Below are 16160 nucleotides of genomic sequence, written 5' to 3' on the forward strand. Positions count from 1 at the left end.
GAATATTTCACAACAATGCAATACTCATAACAGACAAAATAGACTTTAAAGCGAAAGCCATAAAGAAAGACAAAGAAGGACACTATTTAATGATTAAGGGATCCATTCAAGAAGAAGATATTACTATTGTCAACATATAAGCCCCAAATGTAGGAGCACCCAGATACACGCAACAAATATTAACAGACATAAAGGGAGAAATTGATGGGAATACAATCACAGTAGGAGACTTTAATACCCCATTCACATCAATGCGCAGATCATCTAGAGAGAAAACCAATAAAGCAACAGTGATCCTAAAGGAAATAATAGAAAAGTTAAGACTTAATTGACATCTTCAGGACACTACATCCAAAAAAATCAGAATACACATTCTTCTCAAGTGCACATGGAACATTCTCAAGAATTGATCACATATTGGGACACAAAGCTAACCTCAACAAATTTAGGAGCATAGAAATTATTTCAAGTATCTTCTCTGACCACAATGGTATGAAACTAGAAATCAACCACAGGAAAAGAAATGAGAAAAAACCTACTACATGGAGACTAAACCACATGCTACTAAAAAACCAATGGGTCAATGAGGAAATCAAGAAGGAAATTAAAAACTACCTTGAGACAAACAATAATAAAGACACAACCTCTTAAAAATCTATGGGACACCACAAAAGGAGAGCTCAGAGGAAAATTCAGAGCAATACAGGCCTTCCTCAAAAAAGAAGAAAAATCTCAAATTGACAACTTAACCCAACACCTAAATGAATTAGAAAAAGAACGAAAAAGACCTAGAGTCAGCAGAGGGGAGGAAATTATAAAGATCAAAGAGGAAATCAATAAAATAGAGATTCAAAAAACAATAGAGAAAATTAATAAAACCAAGAGCTGGTTCTTTGAAAAGGTAAACAAAATTGACAACCCCCTGGCTGGACTCACTAAGAAGAGGAGAGAATGAACCCAAGAAAACAAAATTAGAAATGAAAAAGAAGAAATCACAACAGATACTGCAGAAATACAAAAAACCATAAGAGAATACAATGAAAAATTACATGCTAACAAATTTTGACAATCTGGAAGAAATGGACAACTTTCAAGAATCTTACAGCCTGCCAAAACTGAACCAAGAAGATATATATCAACTGACAGACTGATCACTAGGAATGAAATTGAATACGTCATAAAAACACTACCTACAAATAAAAGCCCAGGACCAGGTGGCTTCACAGGTGAATTCTACCAAACATACAAAGAGGATCTGGTGCCGATCCTCCTTAAACTTTTTCAAAAGGTCAAGGAAGAAGGAACACTCCCAAGACATTCTATGATGCCACCATCACCCTAATTCCAAAACCAGGCAAAGATACTGCCAAAAAAGAAAAACTATAGGCCAATATCTTTGGTGAATATAGACGCAAAAATTCTCAACAAAATTTTAGCCAACCGAATCCAACAACATATAAAAAAGATCATACACCACGACCAGGTGGGGTTCATCCCAGGTTCACAAGGATGGTTCAACATATGCAAATAAATCAACGTCATACACCACATTAACAAAAGAAAAGTCAAAAACCATATGATCATCTCAATAGATGCATAAAAAGCAATTGACAAAGTCTAACATCCATTTATGATAAAAACTCTTACCAAAGTGGGAACATTCCTCAACATAATCAAAGCCATTTATGACAAGCCCAAAACAAATATAATACTCAATGGAGAAAAGTTGAAAGCCTTCTCACTCAAATCTGGAACAAGACAGGAATGCCCACTCTCACCACTGCTATATTTTTGGAAGTCCTAGCCATAGCAATTAGACAAACAAAAGAAATAAAAGGCATCCAAATAGGAAGAGAAGAGATAAAACTGTCACTGTATGCAGACGACATGATACTATACATAGAAAACCTTAAGGAATCAACTCAAAAACTGATCTGATCAACAAATTCAGCAAAGTAGCAGGATATAAGATTAACATTCAGAAATCAGTCACATTTCTGTATACTAACAATGAAATATTAGAAAAGGAATACAAAAATACAATACCTTTTAAAATTGCACCCCCAAAAATCAAATACCTGGGAATACCCCAACCAAGGAGGTAAAAGACATATGCTGAGAACTATAAAATATTAATCAAGGAAATTAAAGAAGATGTAAAGAAATGAGAAGATATCCTATTTTCATGGATTGGAAAAATTAATATTGTAAAAATGGCTATACTATGCAAAGCAATCTACAGATTCAATGCAATCCCTATCAAATTAGCCATGACGTTTTTTACAGAACTAGAACAAACAATCCAAAAAATTTATATGGAACTACAAAAGACCCAGAATTGCCAAAGCAATCCTGAGAAACAAAAACCAAGCAGGAGGCATAACGCCCCCAGACCTCAAGCAATATTACAAAGGCACAGTCATAAAAACAGTGTGGTACCAAAACAGACATACAGACCAATGGAACAGAATAGAGAACCCAGATATAAACCTGGACACCTATGGTCAATTAATCTTTGACAAAGGAGACAAGAGCATAAAAATGGGAAAAGCAAGTCTTTTCAGCAAGAATTTCTAGGAAAACTGGACAGCTGTATGCATATCAATGAAACCAGAACACCATGCACAAAAATAAACTCAAAATGGCTGAAAGACTTAAATATAAGACAAGACACCATCAAACTCCTAGAAGAAAACATAGGCAACAGAAATAAGAGCAAAAATAAACCAATGGGACCTAATCAAACTGACAAGCTTTGGCACAGCAAAGGAAACCAAAAAGAAAACAAGAAGACAACTTACAGAATGGGAGAAAATAGTTTCAAACGATGCAAAGGACAAGGGCTTAATCTCTAGGATATACAAGCAACTTATACAACTCAACAGCAAAAAAGCCAACACCCGAATGGAAAAATGGGCAAAAAACCTGAATAGACATTTCTCCAAGGAAGATATACAGATGGCCAACAAGCACATGAAAAAATGCTCAACATCCCTGATTACTAGAGAAATGCAAATCAAAACTACCATGAGATACCACCTCACACCAGTCAGAATGGCCGTCATTAATAAGTCCACAAGTAACAAATGCTGGAGGGGGTGTGGAGAAAAGGGAACCCTCCTGCACTGTTGGTGGGAATGTAAGATGGTACAGCCACTATGGAGAACAGTATGGAGGTACCTTAGAAATCTATACATAGGGAACTACCATATGACCCAGCAATCCCACTCTTGGGCATATATCCAGACAAAACTTTCCTTAAAAAAGCCACATGCACCTGCATGCTCATAGCAGCACTATTCACAATAGCCACGACATGGAAACAACTCAAATGTCCATCAACAGATGATAGGATTAGGAAGCCATGGTATATATACATAATGGAATACTACTCAGCCATAAAAAAGAACAAAATAATGCCATTTGCAGCAACATGGATGGAACTAGAGACTCGAATACTGAGTGAAATTAGTCAGGAAGAGAAAGACAAATACCATATGATATCACTTATAACTGGAATCTAATATCCAGCACAAATGAACCTTTCCTCAAAAATGAAAATCATGGACTTGGAGAATGGATTTGTGGCTGCCCGGTGGAGAGGGAGGGAGTGGGAAGGATTGGGAGCTTGCAGTTAACGGATGCAAAGTATTGCTCTTGGAATGGATTTACAAGAGATCCTGCTGTGTAGCATTAAGAACTATGTCTACATATGTACATCGCAACACAACAATGGGAGGAAAAAAAATATATATACATGTATGTGTAACTTGGTCCCCATGCTGTACAGTGGAAAAAATAGATAAAAATAAAAAATAATAATATTGTCTTATATAGTTGAAAGGTAAGGAAATAGCCCTCAAAAGTTCTCATTACAGACAAAAATGTGTAACAATGTGTTATAAGGGATGCTAACTAGACTTACTGTGATGATCATTTTGCAATATATACTTATATCGAATTGTTATATATATGAAACTAATATTGTCAATTATCTCAAAAGTTAAAACTCGAATTGTACACATTAAATTGGTGAATTTTATCCTATATAAACCATACAGCAATAAAATTCATAAAGAAAGAAAAAGTTGATCAGATTGGTTAGCTGATCCTCCTCATGCATAAATAATAGGATCAATTATCTAACCCTTTACCAATATATATGAGAGCATTTTCCCCACCATGAACTCTTCTCAGCCTTATATATCTTTTGAAGTCATGAGTAACAAAAGAAAGAGAAAACATGGATAACAGACAGAGAAATAACAGGTAGAGAAAGAAAAATTCCATGCCTTTAAAATATTTATGCCATTCATTTGCTAATCTGTAGGGAAAGAGTTAGTTCCATATTGCAAAATCAAGAATAAATTGGGTTGGAAAGAGAAAATTATTATGCAGAAAACAAAGAGATGAGCATATGGATGTTATATTTTTGTACATCAGTTTTCAAATACATCAGATTTAAAGAGCTCATGTTTTATTGATTAGAAGCACCTAAAATCGCATACAGGTTCAGTATATTCATATGGTAAGTGTTGAAGAAATGTCTACTTGCTTGCTGAATGAATGAATGGGGGATGTGTCACAGAGAATCTGAGAGAGAACACTTCCCAAGTTTACTAGGTGCATGGTCCTATGTCTAGTACATAGTTGGCCATTGGCAAGTATTTATATTCCCCCTACCCTTTCTTCTCCTTCCACATACTTCTCGTACATTTTTCATCACAGTAGAATTAGAGGTCCTGAGCAGAATGTAAAAGAGTATGGAAAAGACATAGTTTTCTCAAAATGTTTGCTAACATTCCTTCAGATACTATAAATTGGATTTTGAGTGGTGGATTTTTGAGTTAAAGAGAACACCTCGTGCAACTCTATCATTTCTATTCTTTTTAAATACAGAAAATTTAAATAGGTATGTAGTTCCTCATTATTTTTAGAAACATATTCAGAAAATGCTATTTTTTTCTGAATTTAGTATAGACATAAAATCACAAGACATTTTACATCTTAATTTGAATATGACACACTAAGAAATATATTCTAAAACAACATAATATCTAAGAATTACTTAGGGAAATTCTGAATGTATACATGTATAATGACTAGAGTTATTATGGAGCTATTATTACAGGTAAATAATTATTGATAATTGTCTTGACTGGGGTGGAAGAGGGAGAGTGGTGTACCTGTGTCAAATGAGACCAAATTTTCAGAGGCTGGTGATAGAGATAACTTTGGTCTAGATGTGGTTACCTCAGGTTTGGCAAATGTACCACTATTATCATAACCCAAATTCAGGATACACCTAATTAATCACTTTTCTTACTGAAGATGTGTCTCCAGACCAGGCAGCCTTTACTAAGTGTTTGAAACTGAAACAAAAGATGAAAGTTATTTGCCATTCCTAGGATAAAAATTATTCAGTTGTCATATTGATTTGGAATATCTCTCAGCTAAAACTGAGGATTAGATAGATAAGAAATAGTTTGGGGGACATAACCAGACATTTAGCATTTATTCTGACTTACCATGAGTGATGCAATTTCAAAAATATAATGTGGCCCTTATAGTCAACCTGTTCAAGACCTGGTTCCCTGCTGAAAGGGCAAGAAGTCAGGCAAAAATGCTTACAAAACACCACCTGCTTTCTGATAACTATTGTAGATTGGCTTAATTCAGAATTTGTTTAAATCATTTATTTTACCATGACCTTAACACTGTGTTAGGAACTTAGAATTGAAATATGAACAAAATATTTTTCTTGCCCTTCAGATAGTTATAATTATTACGGAATAAAAAGATTGAAGTCTATATAGATTTTTTTCACAGTCCTTTTTTCTATAATAATTTATTTTTCATTGAGCTTTGGCAAAATTCCTATTGAACATATCAGTCCGTCTTAGTCTTGATAAGATAAAATTGGGAAAGATGTGTTATCATAATTAGATCAAGATCTCAAAGTTCCCAGCACACTCTTGAGATCTGGTGATGGTATCTACATTAAATCAAAGAATCCCAAGGGGGAAAGCTCACAACAGTGCGAGCACTTGACAGTGTGGGGGAAGGATAATGTCTGTATCTGTTCTCAGTGCCTGGAAACTCCGCTGCAGACATCATCAGATGCTAATCTATTTTCTCTACTTAGGAATAGTGACAATGCTGTCATAACAAAGATGTTCTTAAAATTCAACAATGACTTTGAGAGAGATGGTGATTTGATACTGAATTTATTTCCTAGAAGTAAGGAACTACAATCCTGAATGTAAAAAAGAATAGCAAAAACATTCTCTAAAACATTTAAATTCTGAAATGTGAGTTCCTCACAGAAAAAAGGATCATATAAATCATAAGGAAAAACATATTCCTACATTTTATAAATCATGACAGTATAACCTGCATACATCAAGAATCTCAGCACAAATAAGAATTACTTTAATTCAGTTATTCCTAGTGACTATAAACAAAATGACTCAAAATTTAATCATTTTTATAGAGTGGATAACATTCAATACAACTTTTCTTTAATTGAATTCTTCCTCAACACTTCTGAGAAGATTAACATCTCCAAGTACAAGTTTTTAACACTACAAATGATGCTAACTAAATGCTAAAATCTCTAGTGTTCAATTGTAGATTTCTTTCTACCAGATAATCCCAAACTGCGTAAGTGGCCTCCTCCTTTTTTCTTCTCATATCCAGAACATTAGCTAAGAACAATATGCCCTTCACCATCGCCCAGCTGGCCTGGCTCAGTCAATAAACACTTCTTAGAAATTGTGCTAAATGTTAATGCCTCAGAGATGGATAATTTATGTTTCTTCTCTGTTTCAACATAAGAGAAAATCTTTTAAATGAATACTTAGAACATAACAATGTAAATGGTATGACAGAACTATACACCAGATCTAACAGACTAAAGAAGGTGGTGCTATGCTTGTATCAGAAAAGACTTCACAGCACTGAACCAAGTTGTAAGAAATGGATGGAAGCACATCAGGTCAAGTGTGTGTGTGTGTGTGTGTGTGTGTGTGTGTGTGTGTGTGTGTGTGTGTGTGTGTGTGTGTGTTGATGGGAGGTGGGGGACTGGGGTAGGATGAAGAAAGCAGACACAGTGAATATTCCAGGTACAGGAAGAAGATATTCAAGGACAGTATTTCTAAAAAAGCTAGAATTCAGGTTTCATCATAGTGCTAAATACTAAGGCTGAAATTAAACATAATGTTTAAGCACTAGAGAAAGAGGAGCAGACGGCTATGGGAGCATGGATGAGGAGAGGCAAATATCCAAAAACTGGGTGTCAGTACAGCTTTATGGGTGACAATGACAGCTACATAGAGGCCTTCTTCAGTAATTTGCAGTACCATCTTCCCAGGTCCCCATTCCAGGAAAGAGTTAACCAAAACACCTTGGTTGGATGATTTCAAAAACTTTCAAAATGATCTTTTTGATCCCACTTTGGTTCATCCAGTTTTAGAACAATAGTCTAAGAGAGTCTAAAAATGAGTTTGACACATAGAAAATAATAAATATCTATGACTAAATGAAGAATCCTAAGCAGAAAGGATTATTCTCTCACTTATGGGAGAACTAATTGAACTAATATGAGATTAAGTAATTTTGTTCAAGCATTCACAGTTTAGTCAGTTGCTGAAATCTAAATCAACTTTCTTCCCTCTTTCTGGATGGAAACTCTTTTCCTTTTAAAATTCATGTAAAATAGGATGTTCCCAGGAAACTCTTTCCTGACCATCCTTAAACTCTCTACCACTCCTCTCAGTAAAATGAATCACTTATAATGCAGTGTATTTTCATTCTTAAATGAATGCATTTAGCAGACTACCATATAGTAATGTGTTTGTTTCCTCTCTTGATGTTCCTGGAGTAAGGACCTATGTCTTTTTCATTTTGGCAATCTTAGTGCTTAGTATATAAGTGGTGCTCAAAATAGAATTTGCTGAATCCAGTTGAAAAGTTAAGATAATGTACTAAAATACTAACTTCAACTTATACTCCATTTTTTTTATAACCATACTGTTACTTTAACCAAATGGAATTTAAAACATCATACAAATCTGATCACCCCATTTACTCTAAGTGCCTTATTATAAGGAAATGGTATAGTGACTCATGCCTCAGTTCTCTGAGATCTACCATTCAGCTGAAGGCCTCCAGGAACATCCAAATCAACGGCTCCTTCCCATCTCCAACTCCAAAGAATACATCTTTAAAATGATCCATCACTTTCCCTTCTGGCACCTGGGTCTGGACATCCCAGGTTCTCTGTATTTTCTGGCTCTCTGTCAGCTTCATCTCAATCCCTCCTCTCTGTTCTCCCTCTTTTATCCAATGGAGAAAGGCTCCAGTTTGTTGGCTGCTAATTTCCTGTCTGATCATCTGCGGGTACCATGCTGATGACGCCTACTTCTTTCCTCTCCATTCTTTCTCCTTAACATTGGTCTCACATTTCCTCCAGCCAGCCAGTCATGCCTAACTGACCCTCTAGCACCTGAAATTCCTTAAGGTCAGAACAGGCTGCACAGCTCTTGCCCTGGCAATGGCCCTTGTACCTCTCTCCTTGAAACGTTCCTTCCACCTCCTGTCTACAGCATTCTCAAACCATTCCATGTCACACTGACATATCCATCTTCTGCCCAAGGCTCGTGCTCCCTGCATATACTTCCATGGTTCCCCAAGCTCAGGGACACCAATCAAGTAGCACATCAGGACCAGCCCTGAGAAATGCCTGCCTTGATTTGCTTTTATGTGCTCCTTAGTTCATCTAAACTCAAGACTATGGTATATTCTTGTTTTTGTGATTTTATTCTCTGCCTTCCTTAAACTTCTCTTCTTTTAACTATCTTTATTCTTGGGTTCCTGCAGATGCTTTCCTTCACAAAACTGCCTTCAATTCTCTGCTTTGGGTTTTCGTGGAACAGTTCTGCACATAGGATTGACATTGATCTGTTTTCATTTTTCATTTTTATTATATCTTATGATAGCCCCTTCAGAGGCAATTCTGGAGCCTCCATAGTCCCTGGTAGGGGAACTGACTGTATAGAAACTGAGGACCCTTTGATGACTCAGACAATTCTGACCCAAAGACAATTTCCTCGAATAATCCTAGTTTTGTTGAATTATTTCAGCATTATAGAGGCATCTCTTATGAGAAGTCTAACACCAGGAATAACATTTAAATTATAATGTAGAAATAAATATCACAGGGTAATTCTGGTTTTAAAAAGTTTGTCTTGGAGTTCCCATCGTGGCTCAGCAGAAATGAATCTGACTGGTATCCATGAGGACACAGGTTCAATCCCTGGCCTCCTCAGTGGGTTCATATCCAGCATTGCCATGAGCTGTGGTGTAGATCGCAGACACAGTTGGATCTCACATTGCTGTGGCTGTAATGTAGGCCAGCAGCTACAGCTCCAATTTGACCTCTAGCCTGGAAACCTCTGTATGCCATAAGTGCAGCTTTAAAAAGACAAAAAAAAAAAAGAAAGAAAAAAGAAAGTTTGTCTTAGGAGGTGGAGAGACGAACAAGGGGGAGGAGTTTTAAAGGACAGTGAAAACACACTGTAGGACACCATAATGATGGATGCATGTCATCATACATTTTCCCATAGAGTGTACAGCACCAAGAGTGAACCCTGAGGTGAACTGTGGACTTTGGGTGATTATGATGTATCAATATAGATTCAAACCTATCAATGGTAACAAATGTACTACTCTGATGAGAGACATTAATAATGGGGGAGGTTATGCAGGTGTGGAACAAGGGTTTTCTCTGTACCTTTCTCTTACTTTTGCCGTGAACTTGAAACTGCTCTAAAAGTTGTCATAAAACTGTCTTATATACCAAGGTGAAACCAATTAGAAACACTTTTTTTTTTATTGTTTGTACATTTGAGAATCACAACATAAGACCTCATAAACCCCCAAATATCTCCTTTACCAGCCTGCTACAATGATGTCCTCAATCACCAAATTGGAAATTTACTTCATTGGAATCATTTTTTTAAACTGAAATGTATTTGACATATAACATTGTATAAATTTAAGGTGCATGGCATGTTAATTTGACACATTCATATATTTATAATTTGATGGCCACTGTAGTGATAATTAGCATCTCTATCACATCACATAATTTCTTTTTTCGATGGGAATAATTAAGACATAGTCTCCTTTTTTTCTTTTTAGGGCTGCACCTGTGGCACATGGAGGTTCCTAGGCTAGGGGTTGATCAGAGCTGCAGCTGCCAGCATACACCACAGCCACAGCAACACTGGATCCAAGCCACATCTGCAACCTACATCACAGCTTGTGGCAAAGCTGGATCCTTAACCCACTGAGCAAGGCCAGGGGTCAAACCTGCAACCTCACAGACCCTACGTCGAGTTCTTAACCTGCTGAGCCATAACGGGAACTCTAAGATGTAGTCTCTTAACAAGTGTGATGATTATAATACAATATAGTTTATATTCACTATACTGGGCATTCGATTTCTAGGAGTTATTTACTACTTGTTGCAAGTTTGTACCCTTAAACATCTGTTCTATCTTCCCACTCCCACCCACCCTGGTAACCATCATTTTATTCTGTTTGTTTTTTTTACAAGTTTGTCTTTTTTAGATTCCACACATAAGTGATATCATGCAGTATTTGTTTTTCTCTAACTTATTTCACTTAGCATAATGTCCTATTGATCTATCCATGTTGTCGCAAATGATAAGGTATCCTCCTTTCTAATTGCTGAATAATATTTCGTGTGTGTGTGTGTGTGTGTGAGTGTGTGTGTGTGTGTGTGTGTGTGTGTGTGTGTGTGTGTGTGTGTATGTACTCCCCACATTCTACTTATCCATTCATCCACTGATGGGCACTTAGGATGCTTCAGTATCTTGGCTATTGTGAACAATGCTGCAGTAAACAAAGGAGTACATACATATCTTTGATATCCTGTTTTCATTTCCTTCAAGTGTCTACCCAGAAGTAGAATTCCTGGATCATAAGGTAGATGTTTTTTAATTTTTTGATTTAAAAAACTGTTCATATTGCTCTCCATAGCAGCTGAACCAATTTACATTCCACCAACGGTGTATTCCCCTCTCTCCACATCCTCACCAACACTTATTATCCTACGTCTTCTTGATGATGAGTATTCTACTAAGCATGAGGTGATATCTCATTGCAGCTTTGATTTGTTATTTCCCTGATGATTTGTGATGCTGAACATCTTTTCATGTACCCATTGGCCATTTGGATAACTTAACTGGAAAAAAATTCTATTTAGTGCCTTTGCCCATTTTCTAATCAGCTTAGTTGTTTTCCTTTTTTTCTCACTTTTTTCTTTTTTTGCTATGTACTCTTCATATATTCTCAATTAACCCTTTCTGATACATGATTTACAAAATTTTTCTCCCTTTCTCTAGGTTGCCTTTTCATCTTGTTGATTGTTTCTTTTGCTGTACAGAAGCTTTTAAGTTTGATGTACCCGATTTATTTTTATTTTTATTGTTCGTGCTTTGCTGTCATATTCATTTAAGTCCCAGTTCATTGTGAAATATTCAAATGATAATCTCTGGCCCAGGGAAGAAAGACCATGCATACATATTACTTGGAGTAGGACATATTCATATTCCAGATTAAGGTCAGAGCCAGCTGCATGGTGGGGAGTTTGAGGAAGCCAGGAGGCAATGTGTGAAGAAACTGGTTTTGAGGGAAAATGGGTGGGATTAGATTAATGCAATATATTCCCACATCACTGCATCTTTTCCCTTTGACAGATGTTTTATAGGGAACAAGCCTCATGTATGTAAATCACTTTAATGTGTGACCACCCTCATCCACCGTCTTATCCTCATTCTTCATGGATTATGAAAAAAAAAGGTTTTTTTGGTTTGTTTGTTTTTTTTTTAACTGACTGAGGTATAGGTTAATGAAGGAAGGCGACATTTGAATTGAACAGATTCCAACAGGGTCAGGAAAGATTTTAACAAGCAGAAATTGCAAGGTATCTTAGCATCTATTTCTAGGAGTACATGTTACAAATTCACAGAAATGGGTCCTAGAATAAATGCCTATAAAATGCCTCTGGGAATGTATTATATACTCCAGATTCCTGGAAAATAGGTGTAACTAAAATAAAATAAAGAAGGAAACGGAAACAAAGAGAGGAAGAAAAGGAAAGTAGGATATACTAGTTGAAATAAATTAATATGCTTCTCTAAATTGTCAATCTAAGTAATTAGTGGGCTATTAAAAATGGATATCGAACTCCCCAAATAAACATTTATGAATTGAGAACACTTTTGCAAGATTCATCTAAGCTCCAAATTCTGGAGTCAATATCAACTACCACAGCAATTCCATTTACTGTGCATTTAAGTGAAAAAATACACACAGCATTATTTAAGCTTCACAATTGCCTACAGGTTTAAGTATTATGATCCTCATTTTATGATGAAGTACTCAGGCTTAAAAAGTATAGACTTGTTCAAAGTCACAGAGCTGACAGGTATTGCTTCCTGATCAGGAAACAACTCTAAACTATAAAACAGAAGCTAGGGTTCTCAACATTAAGTCAAATTTGCTTCTGTTCATTTTAAAACCCTAACCCATGATCTCAACTTATACTGTAGTAGTTGAAATGTGAGCCAAATGATTTGGAGTTTAAATTCAAACAATAGAATTTAGTCATGTTTATAACTTCTTTGAGTCTTCATTTTCCCTTATGTGAAAAATGGGAATAATATTAGAGCCTTATTCCATTGTGTTGTTATAAGGATTATAGGAGATAGTTTTTAGAAGAGTGCGTGGATAATAGCAAAGAACTCAATGAATGTTACCTGTCATTATTATTCTTTGGGACCAAGTTAATAACTTAGTTCTCCTTTTTAAAAAAACTCTGCCATTTGTTACCCTCTTGACCCCACCTAACTCCAAGATCTCTATTTCAAAAATATTAAAAAAATAATAACAAAGTTACAGATAGTTGCTCTTAGGGTTATAAGATTCATCAAATATTAATGAAAATTGTAAACTGTTATATTAGACAAATTAGAAAGTACTGCTGTCTCTGACATTATCTTTTTTCTTCTTTCCCCAAATTTTGGGTCAGTACCAAGTGTTTCAAGGGGTGATATTCATACCCATTATTTTGAGACATGTATAAGTCACTTCAAGGTGTTTCAACTACATTTTTTTTCTCTTAGGGATCCTCCACCATTCTCAAGATACCTACAGGCAAAATTACAATTTTAACCATTTGACATTACTCCAAATGAAAGCAAACCAAAGTAAAACAGACAAGAACACATACACAGATAAACAACAAAATAATCTCTAAAAACCTTGAAAAATCATGAACACAAGAACATTCAAGATAAAACTCCTATTTCATTTAGAGCTATGATGAATCATCAAATAAAGACAAAGATAATTGGTCCATTTTCTTTGTTTTGTATTTGGTCAGCAATACAGCCTATCATTCTAACTAGATTATCTATGAATGTATGGCCTCTATGGCTGAAGGACAAGTTGAGATTCTTACATATTTTGAAAGGAATTTGAGGAGTTCCCATCATGGCGCAGAGGAAACAAGTCCAACTAGGAACCATGAGGTTGCGGGTTCGATCCCTGACCTTGCTCATTGGGTTAAGGATCCAGTGTTGCCATGAGCAGTGGTGTAGGTCACAGATGCGGCTTGGATCTGGCGTTGCTGTGGCTCTGGCATAGGCCAGCAGCAACAGCTCTGATTGGACCCCTAGCCTGGGAATGTCCATATGCTGCAAGTGCAGCCCTAAAAAAAGACCAAAAAAATGTGAAATGAACTAACATGGACTGGAACACACATGGTAGGCCCTCAAAATGATGGTTTTATAATCCTTCTTTCTGTGATAAAAAATATAAGCATGTGTAATGGTAAGCATGATGACATAAAAATACAAAAGGACACCAATTTGTGTGGTGTTAGGAGTCACTTGGGTTGATCTCAATTTCTTTGTATGCAGAATGAAGTGGTTCCTGATTTTTAAAATTATGTTATTCTATAGTGTAGTTAATTTTATAGTCCCTGAGCACAGCAAGCATTTTCTCCACAAAAGCATTATACATTTTTAAATTTAGATTGAAAAAAGGGTATATACCTCAAAACAAATATACTATATTATTCTTATAAATCTTTTGATTTAAAAAATCTGCTAAAAACAGAAGGAAAAATATGACCAATAGGAGAACTGAAGTTGCTGTAACTTGTAAGAATGAAAACACTACGTGTGTGTGTTTTATAAACACACAATATATCTGTATAATACATATGTAAATAGGTATGTATATATGTACATCGTATAATATGAATGCATTTTTAAATTTGTAGATAACAAAATGAAAACATAAGCTTAAAATTTATCCTGGGACTTCTTAAAGACCCACTCTAACTCAGCTATCCATTTGTTTACATTCATTCACTAAAATGATAAATGTATATTTTAGAGACTTGCTTAGGTTTTCAACAGAGGCATCTGGTATATTATTTTCATTCTGTAGAATAATTCAAAAAGAAGAACAAAAAATATTTGTATAAGAAATGCCACTGCTAGTATTTGCCATTTATCCAGTAACTCTCCATGAGTTGTACTACATCTCTGCCTCTATGCATTGTTTGCCCATCATAGTCATTATATGGTCAATAAACATGACTGGGCTCATCCAACATCAGCAAGTATATGTGAAGTGAAAAGTACATGGGCTGCAGATGATCTGGGTTCAATACCAGGCTTTATCACATAAGTGATAATATAGTTAATTTCAGTTAAATAGTTTAACATCAATAGATTTTATGTCCTAATGTTTCAGTGAGACTGGTAATTACACATGGTCTCCTTATCATCTTGAGTTGATCTAAATTATAAGCATTATACAAATATTCATCATGATTAGAGTTGACATGGCATTCCAATATCACCATCTCTTCATCCTGTGGCTGTTAGTTTATTTTTCACCCAATTCTTTCCATTCAACATTCTCTCTCTATATATATATACATTTATTAAAGTAGAGAGTTGATTTACAATGTTGTGCAAATTTCTGCCGCACAGTAAAATGATCCAGTCACACATGTATATACATTCTTTTTCTTATATTATCTTCTATCATGGACTATCCCAAGAGATTGGATCTAGTTCTCTGTGCTATACAGTAGGACCTCATTCTAAATGTAATAGTTTGTATCTGCTAATGACAAACTCCCAGTCCATCCAACTCCCTCCCTCCGCCCCCCTTGGCAACCACAAGTCTGTTCTCTATGCCTGTGAGTCTGTTTCTGTTTTGTAGATAGGTTCATTTGTGCCATATTTTAGATTCCACATATAAGGGATATCATATGGCATTTGTCTTTCTCTTTCTGATTTACTTCACTTAGCATGAGAATCTCTAGTTGTATCCATGTTGCTGCTGATGGCATTATTTCATTCTTTTTATGACTGACTAGTATTCCACTGTATATATGGACTATATCTTCTTAATCCATTCATCCACTGATGGATATTTAGCTTGGTTCCATTAACATACTAAATATTTCTTAAATCTCTGCATTTCTTTCCATCCCTACTACCACTTCACTAAGATAGGACCTCACCCTCTATTTACAGCCTTCTCCATTTTTATGCCACTTAAAATCATCTTCTAACCAAGATGCCACAATGATAAAGCCCAAAACACAATCTTACCATGCTATTTCCTATCCAACATCCTAAAGTGACTCCCTGTCAACTAGAGTGATGTTCAAGCTTTTACAAGGGCACCCTGAGCTCACTCTAATCTGACACCCAAACTACCTCTCTAGACCCACCTCTCACCACTTCTATCCTCAACATTTATAGACACTTACCTTAATGCCTTGTTCACGTCTCCCCTTCACTAGGTGACTAATCTCCTACTTAATTGCTAAGAATTAACTTGGGAACTTTCAAGGCATAGCTAATAGGCCTAGAAGGCACTCTCACATACAAACTAATTTTCATATTATAATAAACTTATTTATTTATGTGTCTATATTTCTGGTTAAAATGTAAGTTCTAGACCTGTTTTTTTTTTTCTTCTTTTTCCTTCTAGCACATATTAGGCACATTTTTATAATACATACTGTTATTTCTACTCTG

The 16160-nt window shown here is 35.6% G+C and overlaps 1 protein-coding gene across 4 annotated transcripts in view; it reads right to left on the minus strand.

Moving 5' to 3' along the window:
* NOL4 (nucleolar protein 4) overlaps positions 1 to 16160 on the minus strand; it is a 455264-nt gene that overhangs the window by 171876 nt on the left and 267228 nt on the right. The window lies entirely within an intron of this gene.

The sequence above is a fragment of the Phacochoerus africanus genome, chromosome 8 (genome assembly GCF_016906955.1).
Source record: "Phacochoerus africanus isolate WHEZ1 chromosome 8, ROS_Pafr_v1, whole genome shotgun sequence".
Lineage (NCBI taxonomy): Eukaryota > Metazoa > Chordata > Mammalia > Artiodactyla > Suidae > Phacochoerus > Phacochoerus africanus.